Consider the following 16,371-nt stretch of genomic DNA (forward strand, 5'->3'; position numbering starts at 1 on the left):
GGTGGTTATTAGGAATAACATTAGGTATCAAGAAATAAACATTTGTGTTATTGGCCAAGCATAAAAAAAGAATTCCTTAGGCTAGTTTAGTTACTTATTTGAATATATAGATTTAAAACAGTGTCTTGAAAATTGTTTTCAAATTCTAAAGATGGCATAAAATAGTGAATAACCTGCCAATAATTACAGTAGTAATAAGAGAAGATTATTTGACATTTTTGCATATACACCTGCTGACATGAAAAACATTTATGTATATAATGAAGTAGGGAATCAAAGATTCTAGCCATTGACTTATTCAAGAGTTGATATTTTGTAAATCAGAAAAACAGTTTTTTCACACTCCTCTAAAGACTAAAGAATCAAGAATGAAAAGTAATGGCTATATGAGATCATTAATATACAGTTCTGCTTTAATCTATTATATATGATTCATAATAATAAAAATGCTATTTTCCCAGATCACTTAAAATATTTCTTTGAGCCTATAGAGAATAACCAAAACTCAATTAATTTCCTGGTTACACTTTATAATTTAGTTTATAAACAATCAAAATACTAGAGATAATTTTCCCACATCAAGAGGGGGAAAAATCAAAATTTTAAAAATTTCTCAAATATTAACATTGGTCCCAACATGAAAATGTATTTTTAGAGTCATTCAATATATTGTGAGTTTGTCTCTCAGAATCACTAAATATTTAAAGATTTAAGACAAATTCTATCATGGAAATTATGGAACCAGCCATTCCAAGGACCAGCTCATTTGGGTGTCTGGGTGGGAGTGGGCTGTTGATAGCAATATGGCGGTTGTCAGTCAGACAAAGACAGTCAGTCTGATGTGATTGAGACAAGGGAGGTTTTCAGGGGGAGACTGACGGATAGGGGCCTCCTCACCCCCTTCCCCTCCTCCCATGCCGCCCTCCACTCCAGACCCCCTCCCACCGGGGATCCCTTGCGGAAGACACCCCTCCCCCCTACCTCAGCCCCTCTTCGGCCATTGGGGAGGGGGTTGCCCTTGAGGCCTAGAGAGAACTCAGCCAGGCTCCTGAGACACTGACACACTTCAAGACTTCCCCTCCTCATGTAAAGTATGCTCAGTTCCTTTCCAGTGGTTTTGCTGGAAACCATGTCTCACTACATAGATGAACCCAGATTTACTATAGAGCAAATAGACCTGCTTCATCACCTTCAACGTACTGGAATGAGAAATTCTCCATGCTTTGAAAACTTTGGATCATCTTGATCAAGAACATAATGACAAATTTGGGAGAAGGCCCAGCTATGGAGGTGGTTCCTACAGAAATAGCACCAACAATGTCCCAGCATCTTCCTCTACAGCTACAGTTTCCACACAGACCCAACATTCGGGGATGTCCCCATCACCCAGCAACAGTCACGACATTTCCCCACAGCCTTGTACTACTAATCAAAATGGGAGGGAAAGTAATGAAAGGTTGTCCACTTCGAATGGAAAGATGTTTCCCACTTGTTATCATGCAAACGGCATGGGTCAGAGATCAGACAGTTTTGAAGCCTCAGAAGACGGCCTAGACATAGGTGATAAAGTGGAGGAAATAATGAGGCAGGATAGTAGTGTGATAAAAGAGGAAATCAGAGCTTTCCTTGCCAATCAGAGGATTTCCCAAGCAGTTGTTGCACAGGCAACAGGTATCAGTCAGAGCCGGATTTCCCATTGGCTGTTGCAGCAGGGGTCAGACTTCAGTGAACAGAAGAAAAGGGCATTTTATCAATGGTACCAGCTTGAGAAGACAAACCCTGGTGCTACTCTAAGTATGAGGCCTGCTTCCATTCCAGTAGAAGACACAGAGTGGAGACAGACACCTCCCCCAGCCACTGCAACGACTGGTACCTCCAGACTACAGCGAGGTAGCCGATTTACTTGGGAAAAAAAGTGCCTGGCTGTCATGAAAAGGTCACCAAACAAAATCTCCACTTCTGACCAACTTCCCAGCAGTGAGTGAAGCCTGACAAACCAGAGATGAGGAAGATGCAGCTTCTCTCCAGTCAAAGTCAAGCAAATGCATCCAAGAATCTCACCAGCATCACCAATGTATTCTTCAAGGAGTTTAGAAGCACACTAGTAGTCATAATGCGCTTCAACCAAGGGACAGTGATTTTCACTAGTATGCATCCACATCTGACAAGCTGAGTAGGAAACCAAGAATTTGGTGGAACAGAGACATTGCAAAACTTTCTTTTACCTTTATTTAGTCTTTGTTCTGACTAAATGAACTGGAGATTTCAGCGGTTTGGGGGTTAACTCAAACTGTGTTGTGATCTAATTGGAATAATTTGTTCAGCCAAAACAACTTCTACCTAGGTTAGTTTTGTTGTGTGTGTCCTTGTTATGTTTTTAAAATATTTGCTCGAATCCTCCCAGAAAACTGTCTCTTCTCCTTTTCTCATTAACTTCATAAAAACAGTCTTTGGGCTGGAAGATGACATATATTTTGGTAGGGAACTTTGCCCTACTTTTGTCCTGGAAGCTATGATTTTCTCTAACTAGACTTTCATTCATACCAGTAATGAAACTCCCATTAAGACATGTCAGATAGGCTAGTAATTCACATACAACTTTTAAGTTATTTGGCAAGTTCACAAAAAGTCTTCTTTTATGTTTTTCTGCAAGACTTTCATAAGTTCCAAGAATCCAAACTTCTCATAGCCTCAGAGAATTAATTCACATTCATAGAAACATATTTAGCATACAGCTTAACAGTTTCTGATTTAAATCATTATCTGACAAGTCCGTAAAGCAGTAAGACATAGAATCAAAGAATTTAGAATGTGAAGGATCTTGGAGATTAAGAAGATAATTCATGACTTGAATTAACTGTGTTATCATTATATAGACATATCTTTGGATTTTTATGCAAAGGATGGGAAGCCTCCTACTGTCCTAGCAACTAAATCAGAACCTTTTTTATTATTTCAGTGTTGTTATGGATTAACTTTTCTGTATATAGACTTTTACTGCATGTAGATGTTGTTTTGCATGAGTAGTCCCGGAGCTTATCAATCAGAGATCAATATTTCTCTCTCTCTCTCTCTCCCCCAGAAGAAATATGGTTAGTGGCTAGGTGAACTCTAAGACATGAAATTTCATCTATTTTATTTTTCAAGTACACAGAGGGGTCCTGGTTTATACTGGGATGTGTTTCTAGGTCTGTTGTTAGTCTTCTGCTGATGCTGCCAACATCCTTTGGTAGTTTGAAGGCTCCCTGGTATAGAAATTGACATTTTAGATACAAAGCATAAAATATTATCACTGATTTAAAGATGATTCCCCTAAGGTCCGGGGTTCTAATTCCATATGAAGTAGGTAGTGTGATCTGTGATAAAGAACACTTGAATAAGACTCAAGACACTTGGACTCCTGCCTCAGCTTTACCACTAACTAGTCCTCTGCCCATCCTTGGGCTTTCTGGGCACCATCTGAGAAATGAGAGTCAGATTAGATGATCCCTACAATCCCTTCCAACTCCAAAAATCTGTTTTCTGTGACAAGTTTTGACCTATGGTATGGAGGTCTACTGTATTTGGATTGATGGCATTGTAGTATGATTGAAAGATAATGAATTTAGAACTAGAAGACCTAGATCCAGGTCCAACCTCTGCTTACTGCCTGTATAAAGGTGAGCCAATCATTTACTCTTCCTGAGCCAGTTTACTCATCAGTAAAATGTGACTGCTTACCTCATAGAATTGTTATGAGGATCCAAGAAAATAATGTATGTGAAAGTACTTTGTAAACTATAGATTTTTATATAAATGTAAGAAGTTGTTAATAATAAAGTCATTCCTTATCATGTCAAAAAAAATAATAAAATGCAGTGTAATAAAATGCCATGTAATACATCAAATTAAAAAAATAAAACTTTACAAAACCATTCAGGCTAAGGTGATTGCTTGTGTCTTTGCACTATGTGAGTAGATATATCCCTATTCAGACAGACTGAAAATTTAATTGTTTCCATACTACTCATATTTTAATGCTTTAGTGACTAGTACTTTTTAACAAGTATGTCCCAACATATAAGAAAAGCATGTTGCTTAATAAATACTTGTTTACTATCAAATATCTGGTGAATTCTTGCAGCTTCCCTTCTTTTAGTTTTCTTCATCAATGAAAGTGAAAAACAAATTTAATATCTTAATTCAGGAGAAAACTTTAAACCTCAAACTTTAAAATGAAATTCAGGAGTGGCATCATGTAACATGCCCCAAAAGACTTTTAAGTTGGTTCTTAATAAATTAAACATTTTACTTGATTATTCAGCTCTTCTACATTATTTACATAGCAGAAATTTACTTAATAAAATTTCACATTTAATTCATGGAAAAGTACTTCCTAACTTCCTAAATTTGGGAAGACCTTATCTTTCATCTGCCAAGTTTTCCCTAAAATAGTCATTCATCTATTCATTAATAGAATGGGAAAGTTATTTTTTAAGATAAATATATACATATTTATTTTTAAGATATATATATACATACATATATATATATATATGTGGCGAAAAATTAGAAATGGTACTTACTCTCCTTCCACATCATCTTTGATCCAGTGATACTGGCCTTCTTCCTATTATTCCTCACATAAGACACTCCCAACACTATGGATTTTCACTAGCTATCTCATGTTTGGAATTCGTTTCTGAGCTCCTCTTCTTAGGTTCCTTGGCTTAGTCTCAGCTAAAATCCTACCTTCTCCAAGAAGCTTTTCCCACTACCCCTCAGTGCTAGTGCGTTCCCTCCAAGATTATCCAAATTTTATCCTGTATATAACTTATTTGTACATAGTTGTTTGAATGTTGTCTTCCCCAATAGACTATCTTTCCCTTCCCTAGCATATCCAAGCATTTAGCACAGTGCTTGGAACATAGTAGGCATTTAATAAATGCTTGCTGATAACTTGAAATCTGATTTTTTAAACTTTAAGGATCACTAACAGCCAAAAGAAAAAAAAGTGCTCAACTTCCTCAAGCTATGCTGGACTTTCACTCCAAGTTTTACTTTAAATACAGCAGAATATTAATTTTAACAAGTTAAAACCACTGTCTTCTTTCCTGATTTTTAAAAGGTTTGTCCTATTCTCTAATGTGATTATTACATCCAAGCCAAAATACTTTCCAATAAAACTTATCTCTGGCTTTCTAATGAAGGTCACAGGGATAATGACACTAGCTTAACAGAAATATACTTAACAACAAACAGTAGAAACTAATGTAATGAACCTATATTAGAGCTTCATCTTAACATACACACACACACAAAACTTGATTACAAAAGTAAATGATATGAAGGAAATAAAACATAGCTTTAATTATCAGCAATGCATTTACCTGTCAAATGACAGAAATCTGTAATACTATCACTCTGATAACACTGACCCATAAGCAAAGGTGAAGTTCATGGATAGTTCTGATATGAGTCTTGTAGCTGGTCCTGGATTGAATCATTTATTTCTCTTGCACATGGATAAGGGGAACTTTGTTCTCTGGCCAATGGAACATTCAAAAGGCCATGAGGTAAACCCATACATAATGGTGGCATAAGTTCAGTGTCAGGAGTAAATTTTTCTTTTTCAGAAATTAACAATGTATGTGGGCAACCTGCGGCAGAGTATTTTGTAAGTATCTGGCTTTGTTCATGACTTAAAGTTGATTCTTTGAAGACCTGCTGGCAAAATTCAGTTAGGTTTTGTCATATCTCACCCAGTGTTGACAAAATATTCTTTCCCTTAGTAAACTCTCCTCCTCAACTTCTCAATTTCTTAACTCAAGATTTTGTGTACAGTCAAGTCTTCTTTTTCTACAACATTGTGCAGAAATTCTATTTTTACTTTGTTTTCAAATATCATGTATACAATCCAGTTTTTCTGGAGTCAACTTATGCATTTTCAACAAAGATTGAAAACCATTTCAAGAAAGTAAAATGATTCTTTGCGCACTGAATGGCAGTTAAACCTCACATTTGTTCTCTGGCTGAGTAAGATTCACTGCACCCTTCTGTATCTATTTCTGGATCATCTCCCAAGCTAATCACACATGCATATGGGCAAGGGTCTTGCTATGGTTCTGGAACAAAAGCATCACTTCCAATTTCCAAATCATTAATACATTCTTCAGTGCTAAGAACATTTACGAGTGGGGAGCTGACAGAATTCAATGTAGTAAAAATACTGATTCTGTCTCTCATCCAGGGACACTCTGACCTTTTTGATGAAAATAACATGCTCTGGACAAATTTTTGCTATGGTGAGTAACTAGTGAATTTGACAATTAGCACCTGTTGCAAAGGTCACTCCAGAAATGTTTTGCTAGGTTCTCTGCCACTTTGCTTTCCATGCTACTTTGATCATTTGTTGATGTGGGGCTGTCATCTCTATGACCTGAAACAGATTTCAAAGGCAGAGCTTGATTTTCAACGATTGCTTTATCTGCTCTCAAATTTGTGCCAGTCAAAGGGTCTTCAGCTAGCAGTTACATTTTTCACACCTGTAAGATTCAAATCACCTATTGTTCATATATGTACAAGAGAAAAAGGCAATAAAATTCATGTGGTATTATAGGAAGATCTGGTGGGGAAACTGTCATCTCTGTTTTTGCCAGGGAACCTTGAAATGAATTTTTTTGCTTCTTACTCATCATCTACTTCTATTTGACTGTCTTCATGTTTTAAAATCATCTATTCATCTGTACAATCTTGGGTTTCCAAGTCTTCATTTTCAGATAATTCATTTGGCTGAATAGGAATAAACATTGATGTTTGAATATCTTTAACACTGGATTCTACAACACAAACTCTATCTGTTTCAAGAGCTTCTTGGAATTTCCTATACTTTAGGCCTAAAGATGGCAAACCAAGAACACCATCATTTTCTAAGAACAGCAGTTCACATGTTGAATTGGCATTGTCTTGGAGAGGAGGTAGTGTCTTTACATTTGCTTTACATCTATGGAGTTTAAAGAGAGGGGTTTGAATATCTTCATTTTCTAGAAGCTCTTCTACTTCATCTACTTCTAGATCCCCATGACTCAATGGTGAAATTTTAATGTTGGCTTTCTAACAACATGATATAAAGAAAATTTTTGTTAAGTATTCTTGCTGGTCTGCTATGTAGTTCAAAAATGTTGATCTGAGGAACTAAAAACAAGATTCTTCCATGTTATGCATGCCTAAAAATTCAACACATCTGCATATTTCATCCACATTGTCTTTATTTACAATAAGCTTAGCTATATAGACAAATTGAATCAAAGATTAACTCCTTTGATTGTCACCTAGTGGGCTCTACCTGGGTAAGACCCCAGGAGGGTCACTTCCTGGAGACTAAAAGGGGCTCTGATATTTGGGAGTCAGTGGTTCCTGACAGTGTCTGAAGCTCTAGAGCATCATATACAAGCCAGTGACCAAACCCCAGAAGGGAAGTGACCAGGTGACTGGTGTAGTTCATTTTCAAAGAAAGGAGTAACACTAAGAAGACTGTCTGCCTGATTCTATAACAAAGCAATAATTCATATCAAAGCTTAACTCCACTGACTGGTGCTCATAGAGTCACAGAATCATGAAGCTGGAAAAGACTGACAGAGGCAGTGTGGTCCAGATCTCTGATGGAGGCAGATGGCCGTTAGCACTATTTTTAGTGATTTCTAAGGATGGAGATTCCACAACCTCCCTAGTGGCCCGTTCCAACCTTACAGTCAAGATGTTCTCCCTTATATCTAACCAAAACTCCTTTCTTGCTACAATTTAAACCAATTTCTATTCACTGGATCCTCCAGAGACATGCAGAATACACCACTCAATCTTCCGTAGTATCCTCTGAATTAGAGGGTTTTTTATTTGTTTTTTTAATTGACAAAAATCTATTTTCTTTCCCTCCTTTGGAGGAAAAAAAAAAGACAAATGAAATCCTTGTGGCAAATATACATAGTTAAGGAATACTAGGAGAATCTTGAGAACAATTGTAAGAACTGAAGTGAGCAGAACCAGGAGAACAATTTATACAACAACAACAACATTGCTCTATGAGCAACTCAAAGATCATCCATGATTCCAGAGCATCAATAATGAAACATGTTACCTACCTCCTGACTCAAGAGAAGTAATGGACTCAAGGTGCAGAATAAGACATATCTTTTGGACACAGCCAATGCTGTAATTTGTAGTAACTATAAACTTAAGTCATCCATAAGCCTTCTCTTTTTCCCAGGTTAAATTAACCCCATTTTTCTCTTTGATCATTTTTATTACTTTTTTCTGAATCATCTTCAATTTTTCTACCAACTTTTTAAAATGAGGAAATACAATTTGGACATAGTAGTCCTTTGAGGACTTAGCCAATGGCATAAGTTGTGTGTTAAAAATAGAACTATGCCACTCACTCATTGAGTTTTAGATCCTCTTTTCTACCATATTTGTGTAAAGTTAGTTTTCTCCACATTTTACATGTTTAAGTTAGTTGAGTAGAGGCAGTGAGTCTTGGAAGATATAAGGCTAGGATTGGAGTCATGAAGACCTGGGTTAAAATTCCATCTTTGATACTTGCTAGCTGTGTCACCCTGGTCAAGTCACTTAAACTTTATGCTAAAGGTCTTATTGATATTTCTGCTTACTGACTAAAAGCATAGATTCAAGCATCTTGTGATATCACTTTCACCACTAAATGTACATAGCCCTTCTTTCCAAAGCATTAACCATCCCACCCAACTTGACAACTTTGTACAACTCTGCCTCACTTAAATCAAATTCACTTGTGAGTCAAGACATCACTCTATGATATCATTGGTCCTCTTTGGAAACTAAGGACAAACAACAACAACAATCTCTAAACATAATTAGCACATTCGGTCCTATTAGCCATCAATAAAAATATATTAAGTAATACTCTTGAAGTGAATATACAATAAGAAAGCTTCGTCTTGCCACAGTTGGTAAGAGCTACTGGTAATAATCTTCAAATGAATGTAATTCTCTAATGGGCAGCTAGGAGGTGCAGTGGATATAGTACTGGGCCTAGACTCAGGAAGATTCATCATCATGAGTTCAACTCTGGCCTCAAACACTTACTAGCTGTGGGACCCTGATCATGTCACTTTACTCTGTTTGCCTCAGTTTCCTCATCTGTAAAATGAGATGGAGAGAGAAATGGCAAACCATTCTAGTATCTTTGCCAAGAAAATCCCAAATGGGATCACAGAGTCAGATGCAAATGAAAAATGACTGAACAACAAATTCTCTAATGAATTCTATCAAGATATAACAATAATGTTGGTCTAGACACCAAACTTTTTAAGTTATAAAGTATGATGGAGGATAAAAAAAAACTTCATAAAGTCCCTATGAGATAGAGTGTTATAGAGATAGACATAGAGATAGAGTGATATATCTCTATGGAGAGAGAGAAAGAGCACATCCTCTTGTATTAAGATGGGATAATAAATTAATTACATCAATTCAATATGCTACACTCAATAATCAATATCATCATATATTGATATTCTATAAATTAATCTAGAATGGAGTTTGGCAGGATTGTTTTTCAACTGATGGCAAGTTTCTTTATATAAAGAACTATATAAAGAGAGAAAAGAAAAGCTTTTAAATAATAACAATCTAGGAAATCATGTAATAAGCCAGCTGCTATTTTAATAAAATATTCTTTCTTATGAGAGGCAAAATGTATTGAGAGTCAACTTTGAAGCTAGGAAGACCAGGGTTCAAGTCTCACCTCTGGCTGTGTGACTCTGGGCAAGTCATTAGTAAGGATATTTCCTAACCTGGGACTTTTCTATATCAATGAAAATACAGGTTTAGTCTTTAACTCTATTCTTTTTTGAGGACATGAAAAAAATGTGTATTATAGGGAGTGAACACTATCCACAAGACGTCATTATGTACAGTCAACACGAGTAGAACAACACAGTGGCAAATCTAAGTCTTTGTGTCCAAAAAGAGTTTATTTGCAAAGATGGAGTGCAGCCTATGGACAAAGCCTCATCACCATGGTAAACTTTCACTAAAGCAGGCATTGGAAGAATTGGCAGATTAGTAGCTTTTTTCTTTTGTGTTTAGGCAGCCTGTCCAAAATGAGATGAGATTCATTTCCAACTTAGATTACTATCACTACTGTGTACCTAGTCTAGATATAGTTTAAATTGCTTCTGTACTGAATAAATAGTACATCGATGTCTTTTGAATATAAGCTGTAAGCTCTATTTTGCCCAAGGATTTCTCCCACCAAAAAGATTAAGACAAAAAAATATAAATAATAAATAGCTTTGTCTTATTTGATCCTTTAGTTCAATTCATCAGGTTAAGCATTAAGCATTAATTATTCATTATTAATTAATGTGTAATGTGCAAAGCACTAAACTAGGGGCTACATTTCAAAATGACAAAAAAAGAAAGAATCCTGCCTTCAAGAAGTTTACATTCTACTGATGGGAGAGGCCCCTCTGACTCTACTACATATCATCCCTGTCATGGATTGAATTGGGAACCCAGGAGTTAAGGGATTAAATCAAAATCTCAAAGATCTGCTTTTGGACTATAGAGTTCACAGGGGGCTAGCAGAGTGCAGGAAAGTCAGAAGCAAAAGACTGAACATGGAGACAGCCAGGCAACTTCTCATTTGTTGAAGCTTGGCTTTCAATCAGACAGTGGTAAGACATATGCAGTATTCCATGAATGCACATCTTTATCAGAAACTATAAGACAGAGGAAGTCGGAAAAAGAGGTGTTGAATCCGAGGGACTGGCAGGAGGAAGAGTAAAGACCAGTCTGTGTCCCACAACAAACAGTACAGAACAGAGATTAAATACCTGGTCTTTTGGTCAGGGTAGAGTCATTGAGAAGCTAGGAAAGCAAACTGATTCCATGTCTAAAATGAAGTGTCCAGGGACACCCTTTCATGATGCCCCCTAGGTGTCATTTCTCCTTCTCCCTCCTCAAATTATCCTCTGTTGCTTATCTGTTTATACTGTTACCCCAGTAAAATTCAAGCTCCTCAAGAGCAGGGACTGTTTTGGGTTCTTTTTGTGTTTCTGTTTTGGTTTGGGTTTTTTGCTTTTGTCTTTTGTATTCCCCTTGCACAAAGTAAGTGCTTAGTAAATATTGACCGAATTTTTGTTGAACCCCCTCATCTCACAGGTGAGGAAGCTATGCCTCAGACTTGCCCAAGGTTTCAAAGCTAATGACTAACAGAGCCAGGACTATAACCCAGGTTTCCTGAAAAGCATTCCAATTATACTACCCTGTCATTTTTGTCTGACATTTATTTGTTGAAGGTAATAGAGTAGATAGCAACAAAGTTGGAATGGATATCAACTCTTACATGGCAGATTCTTAACAGATGGTTGACTAGCTGGTCAGAAATTGGATAAATCACCTAACTAGAGCACATCTTCTTAAAGAACTTTGTCTAGATCTCATTTTTCCCCATCAATCCCTTCTTGTATTAATATCTATCCACATACCTGTCATATCACACTCCCTAACCTCACTCCCTAGAATGTAAACTTTTTGGGTGGAGGTTGTTATACTCTGAGCTCCTAGAACAACATCTTGAGCAGAGAAGATGCTAAATAAATGTTTATTGACCAAAACGTGGGACTCACTGACTATTCAGACACTCTGACAAGGCCTTTCAGATAATCCCTAGTTCTCTTCCCTCTTGTTAAAATATCTCTCCTAGAAGGCTAGAAAACAACAACGATTTCTTTCTCTTTACTCCTGATGTCCCTCTAGGGGCAGGAGGTGTGAAGAGAAAAAAAAAAAGTAAGCCCTATTATCTACCAGCTTTTGAAAAGGCAGCAGGCGCAATCAGCATTCAGACCTGAAGCTGTCAGTCAGGCTGCATAGGTTACTTTTCATTCTAAGCCTCAACCCACAAAGCCGCCCTCTGCAAGGAAATGAAGACTATGGTGGAGTTAGTTATTTTAAGGAGATGACAATCTGGATTAAGAGACCTCGACCTCAGAACTCCCCTAAGAAGATTAAAAATTGTGAGCTTCTTATGCAAGCCAAACAATTCCCTAAAACCCTTACTGACCAAGTTAAGAAGAAGCTTTTAAAAAAGTTGTCTGTTGCCCTTGCACATCTTAGTCTCTCTGTGAGCAAAATGATTACAAAATCTGTCATATTTTAGGCACACAGTACTACACATAATCCTGGGAGGCAGATGCTATAACTATCCCCATTTTTCAGATGAAGCAGACAGAGGTTAAGTGACTTGATAGTGTCTGGGGTAAGATTTGAATTTGCCTTCCTGATTCCAAGGTCCAGCTTTCTACACACTGCCATCACCTAAAGGAACATTTTTTCTTGTTTGTTTATTTTGTAAGTTTGTTTATTTATTGTTTGTCTATTATAAGTACAGAGCACTCTGTAAATTTCTTTTCTAATCCCTCTCTGTGGGGTGGAAAAGACTTTGAGGTCTCTCCAAGTCTATGCCAGTAGAGTATGCATTCTGGCAGGGTCTATCCATCATACCGTAAAATTTATCCTTTGTTGTGTCTTGGAAACATTTGACAGTCAAGTAAAAACCTATGGACTTCTTAAATAAGCGAAATAAAATACATAGGATCACAAAGAAAATCAATGATATGGTGAATACAATTATCAAAATATTTTTAAAATACAAGTTCATAGACTCAATTAAGAACGTTTGCTATAAAGGTTTCTAGTAAGGTGCCAGGTACAGATTAAACTTGCTGTCCACGGACCAAGACAGCTAAATGTGGACAGACTCATCATCAAATAGATCATTCAGTGCTGAATTCTTTGGTCATGACAACCCACAAAACAAAGAAAACTCAAAAAAGACCCTTCAGTCACAGTCAACCTTCTTCTGTGCCTATATTGACAGTAGTAGAATGATAGCAACAGGAGTATTAGGGTTCTAGGAATCATAGTTTTCAGACCATCCACAAACTTTAACTTAGTTGCTAATATTACAAATATGCTTTCTTTGTCCAATGACTAGAGTGTTGATATAACATTGGAAAAATAGAATCATAACAATATTAATGTTTTCATCATAAAAGTAAGTAGAAAATGAGAGGATGATGCAGCTAAGTAAGAAAAATTATTCACATGTTCATGTTGTAGAAGCAAATAAGAGAAATGGCAAAGGTAATTTTATCTTGCACCCAAAGGCAATAAGACGCATCAATTTATGGTATACTTGTTCATCCTCTATACCAGATGTTGGTATAATTATCATCCAGATGGTCACTTTGCTTGTGCTTATCAACAACCATGCAAGAGGAAATGAAGAGACAGACAGAGAGAGCAAAGAACTTGATCAGATTCTCCAGACCAAAACAGCATATACCAGGTGTCCCCAAAGCCTGAATGCAGTTTTAAACTTGCTCTTGTTTATTCGTTTCAGTTTTGTCTGACTCTTCATGACCTCTTTTGGGGTTTTCTTAGCAAAGATACTAGAGTGATTTGCCATTTCCTTCTCCAGCTCAGTGTACAGTTGAGGAAAATAAGGCACATAGAATTAAGTGATTTGCCCAGGGTCACACAGTTAGTAAGTATCTGAGGCAAAATTTGAACTCAGGAAGATAAATCTTCCTGACTCTAGGCTCAGCTCTCTGCTACTGTACCACCTAGCTGCCCCTAGTAAAGTTTAAAAAGGTCAGCTAGATGCCTCAGTGGATAGAGCCCTGGGCCTGGAGTCAGGAAGACCTGAGTTTATGTCCAGTCTCCCATGCTTATTGGCTGTGTGACCTAGGGCAAGACACTTAACCTTGTTTGCCTAGGAGGCAGGTAGGTTACTCAGTGGTTAGAGCACTAGGCCTGGTATCAGAAAGTCCTGAGTTCAAATATGACCACAGACTCTTACTAGCTGTGTGACCCTGGGAATGTCACTTAACCTCTGTTTACCTTAATCCACTGGAAAAGGAAATGGCAGACCATTCCAATATCTTTGCCAAGAAAACCCCACGGACAACAGGGTACACAGGGTCAGGAAGAGTCAGACGTGACCAAACTACAGAACAACAGAAGTTTAAAAGTTAGCTAAGCTTAACTTTAATCTTTAATCTTGTGCTACACCTTGTATTTTGATATTCAATGACTTCACTACAAAGGTAGGTAAAAGAAAGAATGACAAAAAATATATATTGAACAAAACATCTGAGATTTGAGGAATGAAAGAGGCTAAAAATTAGCTGTTTGTAGACTACTCAGGTACCTCATGCCTACCCAGTATGGACATGACCTCCCAGGAGAAAATCAGAAGGCCCTCAACAGAATGAATACCAAATAACATCACATAGTCACCTACAAAAATTAAATGGACCATATCTTAGTAAGTAGCCAAGAAACATTTGGTTATTGACATGAGTCATATCAGGATTAGTTGATTGTCTATAGCCAGACAATTGATTAGGTAGAGCCAAGGCCAAAATAAATATCAAAATTGCATATGGAAGAAAGATGAGAAGATGCTGCCAACAATTATAATGTCTTAATAATGGATCATTCAACAAATAATCTATCAATGTTGAAAAATGGAAAATGGAAAAAGGCAATGATATTGACCTTGATTATCTGCCACAATGAGGAGGCCAAAAAAAGTCCTGAAAAACACAATTTCCTTGCCAAGCACAGGCCTGATAATCAAGGGCCACCACTGATTTAGAATCCAAACTGATTTTTAAAAGATGATATGGGATTGCAGATTCCATAGAATAAAAATATTAATAGTGAAAATAAGGCTACAGAAAATTTGATATGAGACTCAAATAAGCTGTGACATCTCAAGAGCATTCAGAGATAAAGTTGGCAAGTTAGCAGGAAAACTAGAATAGACAGAAAATGGCTCTAATTTATCGATGTTTTTATGATGATTTATTGTCATTAGCAAACAGGGAACCACAACCAATACACTCTAACACTTCAGTCCCTAATGCTCAATATAAGAAAGTTGAAATGGCATTTAAGAAGACAAAGGTAAAGAAAGACACTGGACCACACCAAGGATAAAACAAGTAAATCCATACAGGGCAAACAAAAGAGGGATGCATGGTGGGAGTCAGTAGACTAAAGTGTATTACAATGATGACTCATGTGCAAGAAATAGAATAAATGATACCAACTAGGAAATGTATGATCAGAAATAGAGACAGGGTACTCATGTAGCAAGACTGAAAGATAACAGATGTACGATCAGAGTACTGAACCCAATGATCTCCATAAAATGAAAAAAGTCCTAGTTGCTACTGTGAAAATATTGTCCATAAATTTAGTACATGAGAGCCAATGATCTAAATCATCTTTCAAATGGATCACTGAAAAGACAGCAATGATATAGCAGAAAGAACACTGAACCAGAGTAAGAAGTCCTGAGTTCAAATCCTACCTCTGTTTCAAACTGTCATTTAACCTCCCTGGGTTTTGTTTTTCTCATGTGTCAACAAAAGGTGGGGTGGGGGGGACTAAATGGTCTTTAAGGTCACTTCCAGTTCTGGATACATGATCTATGTTCCTATAGTCTTATATGTCTTCCTACTGAAATATTTTCCTTCTTCCTCCTTGATCACCAACCTCCCTTCCCCCGTCCCAAATGGTAGAACAATCACCAAGGATTTCTAATGTAATAACAAGCTCTAAAAAATTACTAGTGAAAGATGTGGCATTAGGGGCAGCTAGGTGGCACAGAGGATAGAGCACCTGCCCTGGATTCAGGAGGACCTGAGTTCAAATCTGGCCTCAGACACATAATACTTACTAGCTGTGTGACCCTGGGAAAGTCACTTAATCCCATTTTCTAGCCAAAAAAAAAAAGATGCAGCATTAAAAATACAAAGGTTTTTCTAGGGTATTGAGTGGCAACTCTTGCTTCTTAAAGAAAGAAGAATCTCTGGTACATGCTTTTAAAAAGTCACATGATTTTTATTTTATTACATTATGTTTACCCTATCCTGGGAGCTGACATTAAAATGATATTTACAAATGCTACCAGAAATTTCCTGAAAAGGGTTACTCCTTTTGGGAAGGTATTCCGGAGAAGTAGCTGTGTGTACAAGATGTCCATATCACCTGAGCTAATTAAAGCTTCTAAAGTAGCTTAAACTGCTAAAAAAAAAAATCAATTCTATTAAACAGCTATTTATTGTGTTTTGTGTGAATCACTCTATGCCAAGCACTGTACTGAATAAAAAGTTAATAATGCATAGTCCTTGCATTCTAAAGGTTTAATATCCAATAGGCATCATAAGAAAGGGACACAGACAGGTATAATATAATTCAGAATATAATTGGCCAAAGAAAGGCAATAAGGCTTTGGCAGTTTAGGGGAGGAAGAGAGAGAGAGAAAGAAAGAAAGAA

The 16,371-nt window shown here is 36.9% G+C and overlaps 1 protein-coding gene and 2 pseudogenes across 2 annotated transcripts in view; 1 reads left to right on the plus strand and 2 right to left on the minus strand.

Moving 5' to 3' along the window:
* Positions 1-16,371, minus strand: part of PLCL1 (phospholipase C like 1 (inactive)) — a 419,773-nt gene that overhangs the window by 151,983 nt on the left and 251,419 nt on the right. The gene's annotated exons all lie outside the window — the stretch shown is intronic.
* On the plus strand, positions 1,094-1,985 carry LOC114045778 (annotated as a pseudogene).
* Positions 5,437-7,281, minus strand: LOC114045779 (annotated as a pseudogene).

This window comes from Vombatus ursinus, unplaced genomic scaffold, assembly GCF_900497805.2.
Source record: "Vombatus ursinus unplaced genomic scaffold, bare-nosed wombat genome assembly UNPS02014779.1, whole genome shotgun sequence".
Taxonomy (NCBI): domain Eukaryota; kingdom Metazoa; phylum Chordata; class Mammalia; order Diprotodontia; family Vombatidae; genus Vombatus; species Vombatus ursinus.